At 36.8% G+C, this 6907-nt stretch overlaps 1 pseudogene; it reads right to left on the minus strand.

The window, feature by feature from the left end:
- LOC102862739 overlaps positions 1 to 4822 on the minus strand; it is a 6017-nt pseudogene extending 1195 nt beyond the window's left edge.
- Between the last annotated feature and the right edge of the window lie 2085 nt (positions 4823 to 6907).

The raw sequence follows: 6907 nt of genomic DNA on the forward strand, positions 1-6907 counted from the left end.
TAACAAAATTCTTCATTTGTTCTATAACTCCATGATTTTTGACAGCAGCCTTTTCTTTATTTAGTTCCCTAGTTGCGCTAAGTCCCTTGAGTTAGTTCAGTGATTAGATGGAAGGCTTCTCAGAGGCTCAGACCCGTCAAGGAGTGACAGTAGATATACAGGCCAGTTTTGCAGAGATTGGTGAGCATTATAGACTATTGAGGGCAGTTGTCACCAAAAGAGAACTAGCTGAAATTACCTGAGCCTTTTTTAGGGTGGGGCTTACATTTCATCCTAATCCCCTATCCTTAATATAATAAATACTTCAGCATAAAATAAACAGTTAATCATTGGTTCTAAAAGACATTTTGAATGAAAAAATCTTAGACATCCGGATGATATTTTTTTAAGGTCTTCTACTCTTTTTACTGACTTTCTACCTTTCCAAGCATAATGTCCTTTTCCAAAGACTGGCCCCTGCTAATAAAATGTCCCGAATATGTGAGACAAAGCTTCACCACCTTGCCTCCAAGAAGCACTTCAGCTTCACTTTCTCCAATATATATTTGCTTATTCTTTAGGCAGTCCATGGAATATTCTTCGTCTGTCATCTTTACTCATGTCCAATGTTCAAATGCATAGCACACAACTGGAAAAAGACCATGGCTTAACTCAGTTGCACTTTAGTCTTTAAACTCACACCATAGCTTTTTAATACCTTACAGTAAGTAGATTGTTCAGTAGTTGGCCTCATGGGTCTAATCCATGGCCCTAAGGCCTGTTTTAAATTGTTGTTGGTCAAACATTCTTCTAGGTCATATAGCCCTGGTAAGGCCACTTGCAGTACAGAGGTAACTTGTGGTCATTGTGAAGCTGAACACTGTGACACTGATATGTCAAATGCGATAACGGTGTTTGATGGCACTCGCTGGTTCAAACAAGCTTGGAAGCAGGAGTGACATCAACCTCCATAAATAGCTTGCTTCCAGAACAATGAATCTGGAGAGAGGATGAAAAGCACACAAGCAAGTGTTGAAGACTTTCATTCATAGGGTTGCTATGAGTTGCCTACAACTCAACAGCACTTAACAACAACTCAGTGATTTAGCCAATGTAATATGTTTTTGAGATTTTTTGACTAGTGGTGTCCAGAGTGTTGATTGTGGATACAAGATGAAATTGTTAACAAATTCATTCTTTTCTCCATCTATCATGATGTTGTCTATTGATTCAGAATTAATATTTTTGTTTCATTCTTGAAAGCTTTGTTCTGCTTTCAAATAAGTGATAGTGTGCAAATATGAAATTATTATTTAGTAATGACTTGAAAGTGATATCTTAAATTTCATTATTAATGGATTTTAGAAGCTTTTAGAGTAATTACTATGGAAGGTGAAAGATGAGGATATTTTTTTGAAATGCAGGGTTTATTCTTGACTAAGTCTCAAGAGAAAGGTTGTTGTTGTTGTTGTTGTGTGCTGTCGAGTCATTTGTGACTCATAGCGACCTTATGTACAACAGCCCTACACCCTGCTCTATCCTGTGCCAATCACATTGCCTCTGACACACCCATCCCGATTACCCCAGTCACTGAATCAATTCACCTCATAGAGGGTCTTCCCCTCCTGTGCTGTTCCTCCACCCTACCAAGCATGATGACCCTCTCCAAGGACCTGTCTCTCCTTACAACATGCCTCAAGTATGTCAGACGAAGCCGCAAAATCCTTGCCTCCAAGGAGTAGCCTGGTTTAAACCTCTCTAGGATGAATCTGTTTGTTTTCTTGGCAGTCCATGGAACATTCAATACTCTTCTCCAGCACCACAGCTCAAAGGTGTTGATTCTCCTTCTATCCTCCCTAGTCATTGTCCAACTCTCTGATGCATAACAAGTGATTGCAAAGACCATGGCCTGTATCAGGTGGACCTTAGTCTCCAGAGAGACACCGTTGCTCTTGAGTACTTTAGAGACGTCCCTAACAGCAGACTTTCCCATCGCAGTACGTTTTTTGATTTCCTGGCTGCTGGTGCCAAGAGTGTTGACCGTGGAGCCGAGCAAACTGACGCTGTGAACAAGAGAAAGGTAGCAAGGGGAAATAAGTAGATTTCTTTCAGATCTCACAAATGAGAAACACCATCAGGACCTTCAAATTTATACATGATTTTTTTCTGCCAACAAAATCCAAGTGGCTTTTGCTTCCTATAAATAAAAGCATTTTCACATGTATAATTTATATTAAGATATCTCATGTCAGTTTCAGGCTCTCTTAAAGAACACTGTCTAGGTCTTTAAATATCTATCAACAAAAGTAGGAAATGACAGCTATAAACTCTAGAATTACGCTGTCTAAATAAGGAAAGTAACCATTCCATGTTCTTGTAAAATTACTAAGACGTTCTAGTGAAATGAATTAAGCACTTGCTGGTTAACTGACAACAACAACAAGATATTTTAACTCAGTAATAATTTCATGGGAGAAATAATGGATTGCATCTAAAATGCCAAGAAAACAAAAATTCTTATTAGTGGACCAACAAATCATGATAGGTGAAGAAAGGATTGAATTTGTCAATGATTTCATCATACTTGAATTCACAATCAACACCCTTGGTACTTGAAATCAGGCGATCAGGAGATATAGTGCACTGGGAAAGTCTCCAGTCAGGGACTTCTCCAAATTATTGAGCACTGATGTCAGTTTGAGTACTAAGGTGCATCTGATTCCGTTCATGGTCTTTAGAATTACTTGCGATGCTGCTGAGAGCTGGACAATAAATAAGGGAGACAGAAGAATTGATGTCTTTGAGCTGTGGTGTTGGAGAAGAATGCTGACTATCCCACATACTGCCAGCACCAGAACTCAAAGGCATTGATCCTTCTTCTATCATCTTTAGACATTGTCCAGTTCTCTGATGCATAGCAAGTAATTGTGAAGAAAATAACCTGGATCAGACACATCCTAGTCTCTAGACTGACATTGTTGCTCTTTAGCACTCTGGAGAGGTCTTTCACAGCAGACTTTCCTGAAGCAATTACTCTTTTGCTTTCCTTACTTCTGCTGCCTAGAGTGTCAATTGTGGAGTCAGACAATTTGAAATTGTTAACAATTCCAATTGTCCATCTCTCATGGTGCTGCCAATTTAATCACTAGTGAAAATCTTTGTCTTCTTGATGTTGAGCTTCAATCCATTTAAAGACTTTCTGCAACAAACGATGCAGGTTCTCCTCAGTTTCAGCAAGTAAAGTTGTGTCATCTGCATAACACAGATTGTTGATTATTCTTCATCTTATCCTGATGCCACATTTCTCCTCATAAAGCCAAGCTTCCCAAACCATCTATTCTGCATATGGATTGAAAAGGTGTGGAGACAGAAAACTTCCTTGATATACTCTTTTCTTGATTTTGAACCATGCAGTGTTTCCTTACACTGTTCTTGAGATTGCTTCCTGGTCCAAGCATAGGTTTGATGTGAGCCCTATCAGGTATTCTGGGATTCCCATTCTTCTCAAAGTTAGTCATAATTTGTTGTGATGCATGCAGTTGAATCCATACAGTCAAATGCCTTTGCATAGTTAATGAAACACAGATAGACATTTTTCTGGTATTATCGGTTCTCAGTCAAGATCCATCTGACATTGGCTATGATGTCCCTAGTACCACAACCTCTTCTAAACAAAGCTTGCATTTCTGCTAGTTCTCTGTCAATGTATGGTTTGAGATCTTTTTTAATATTTGTCAGCAGGAGTTTGCTTCTATGTGATATTAATGATATTGTTTGATAATATCCACATTCTGTTGGGTGACTTTTTTTTTTTAATGGGAATAAAGATTGATTTCTTCCTGCCTATTGTCCAGGTGATTGTCCTCCAGATTTCTTGGCACAACCTGGGGTTATTTCCAGGGCTGTACATGTCTGCTAAAATATGTCCTTTGGTATTCCATCAATTCCTGGGGCCTTGTTTTATGTCAGTTACTTCAGAGCAGCTTGAACTTCCTTCTTCATCACCATTGCCTCTTGATCTTATGCTGTTTCTTGAAATTATTCTGTGTCAGTCAATTCTTTTTGATACTGTGACTGTATACTCCTTCCATTTTATTTTTATGTTTCTTGGATCATCCAATATTCTGCACATGTTGTTTTTGTTAAGTGCCTTCGTGTCATAGTGACCCTAGGAACAAAAGACCTGAACACTTGTATAACTTCAGTAATTTCTCCATATTCATAGAGTTTCTGGGTGCAAGCCATTTTGAAAGTGGATGCCACTCCTGCTTGAAAGTTTGTTTTAACTGGGATGCCGCACCAAACACTTTCCACCATGGGTAATCATTAGCACATTTGGCACATTGGTGTCAGTGTTTAGCCTCACAGCCACCACGAGTTACCTCTGTACAGCAAAGCACAGATCAGTGCTATACCACTTAGAAGAATGTTTGAAAAAAAAAAAAAAAAGCAAATTTAAACCAGGCCTATCCTTAATATTGCAACTCAAGGCTTGAATTTGTTCTTCAGTTCCTTCAGTGTAAGAAATGCCAACTGAGTCCTTCCCTTTTCATTTTCTGGCTTCAGCTTTTTCTGCATTTCATGATAGTATTTTCCTTTGTCTTCCTGAATTGACCTTCAAAATTTTCTGTCCCGTTCTTTAACTCTCTCATCTTTTCTCCCCTATTTTGGCTTCTTAACATTCTAGTGCAATATTTAGTCTCTTCTCACATTCATTCTGAGCTTTCTCCCTCCTTTGTCTTTGGAATGACCTTTTAGTTTCTTCATGGGTGAAACGCTGGATTACCTCCCACATCTTATCTGATTTTCGTTCATGAGTTCTAACACCCTCAAACTTGTTCATGACATAATTTTTAAATTCAGGTAGGATATACTCAAGGTCAAATCTTGAATCTTGTGGATTTGTTTTTATTTTCTTTAGCTTCAGCTTGAACTTGAATATGAGCAGCTTATGGTCTGTTCCACAATTCACAACCAGCCTAGTTTTCATTGTTAGTACTGAACTTCTCAAGTGATTCTTTCCACATCACATAGCCCTCTCTCTGTATACTACACATATCCTCCTTCAAGTCCCTCCAGACACACTGTGTTTCTTTTGTTACAGACTGAGTTTTGAAAGAAACATTTTACTGAAATCTGTTCTAGTACTATAAGGTTCCTGCATCATGATTGTTAGCTAGGTGCAATCTAACAAGATTATTTACTGAAATTAATGCTGTGAGGGCATAAAAAGATTGTACAACACAGACAAAAAGATCTTACAAGATAGAATATTTATTAAAAATAGAGACAATCTCTGAAAAGGAGCATGAATCTACTTTACAAGTCAAAAGTAGATGCTGTCCCCTTTTGGAGCTCTCAATTACATAGGTCTCGGCATTGCCTGGTTCCATTCGAAGCGCTCTCTATATAGTGTCCCTTATGATATTTACTCATTAAGCCTTGTCAACCAGTTACTACTTGGCTTCATTTCCTAAAATTCCTCCAAGACCTCATTATCACCTTCCTTTTATCTAATTACCACCTTCCTTTATTCCTCCTCTCATCCTTAGTAAAATACTTCTTGAATAATGACTATTCACTCAAACACCTAACAAACGTTGTAACTAGAAACAAGAAAACAAACAAAAAACAAAAAAACAACCTACACAATACCTGTCAAAAAAATTCAAGGAGTTAAGTCATGCTTTTAGATAATTGTAACTGAAAAAAAAATTCTACAGAAACTGACAAAACATGAACAAGGAGTTTTGTGGTGAAAATGAGGCTTTTAGTGAAGGTCAAATATGAACTATCTTATCATCTCTTTTTCATATGCTTCATTGACAATAATTATCTTGTTCTTCATATGCAATCTTGTCATTCCTTATATCTTGTGGATCCTTTTTGTTTTAATTATCACTATTTCAGGTATGAGATAAGAACACACATTCTTGAGAAAGAAATGGAACTATTACCATTATTACCTATTCCTTTGCTTTATTACTCATGTACCAAAAAAATACATATTCTTGAGAAAGAAATGGAACTATTACCATTATTATCTATTCCTTTGCTTTATTACTCACGTACCAAAAAAAAAATACAGCATCTCTGATTGGTCATGCCACAAATTAACTTTGCATTTCAATCTGAGTATCAATTTCCTAAACCTTTGTAAGTCCAAGTAGCTGTAAATGTATTATCATCACTTTTAATTGAATATATGAAAATGAGAAAGAATCAAAATATTGCTCTAAGTTACCTTGCATTTACTTTAAACAAAACCCTGTTCCATGGAGATTCAGTCATAATCAGGCTTTATATTTCCTCAATAGAGTTTATTTTTAAAATTGGCAAATCCATTGCAATAAATTTGGGCTAATCAAATGTGTTATTAAGCTGAGTGATATCATTTTCTGCTCTACGTGCAGCTTTACTAGACAATAGTAAATGGATTTTATTGAGTGGTTCACAAATTTATCCCATTTTCCATCTAGATTCAAAGTGCCAAAGCCCTGAACTATAATAGTCCTTGTAAGAATAAATATATGACTTCTCCGGTTGATTAATTTCAAAAGCACCAATACTTTCTAAGTGTAGTCTGTCTTTTAAATTTGTGTTATTTTATAAAATCACCTTGTACAGTAACAGACTTTGAAATATGTATTAATATTAATATTAATATTAATTATTGCTTAATCTTATGATATAAAATATAAGTCATAGTTTATCACATGTTCTAATACATAAATATGCTACAGGGTTCAGAGGCAGCCCTGATGGTCTAGTGACACTGAGAACCCAAGGGTATCATTGTTGTTTTTAAATGGTGTCAAGTATGACTCATAATGATCCTATAAACAAAAGATCTGAACCCTGTTCTATCCTGTGCCATCCTCTTGCTTTCTGACACACAAGAGCCCATTTCAGCAACCACCATATCAAT

The sequence above is a fragment of the Elephantulus edwardii genome, unplaced genomic scaffold (assembly GCF_000299155.1).
Source record: "Elephantulus edwardii isolate Elephantulus edwardi_28Jun2011 unplaced genomic scaffold, EleEdw1.0 scaffold00159, whole genome shotgun sequence".
In the NCBI taxonomy this organism is placed as follows: domain Eukaryota; kingdom Metazoa; phylum Chordata; class Mammalia; order Macroscelidea; family Macroscelididae; genus Elephantulus; species Elephantulus edwardii.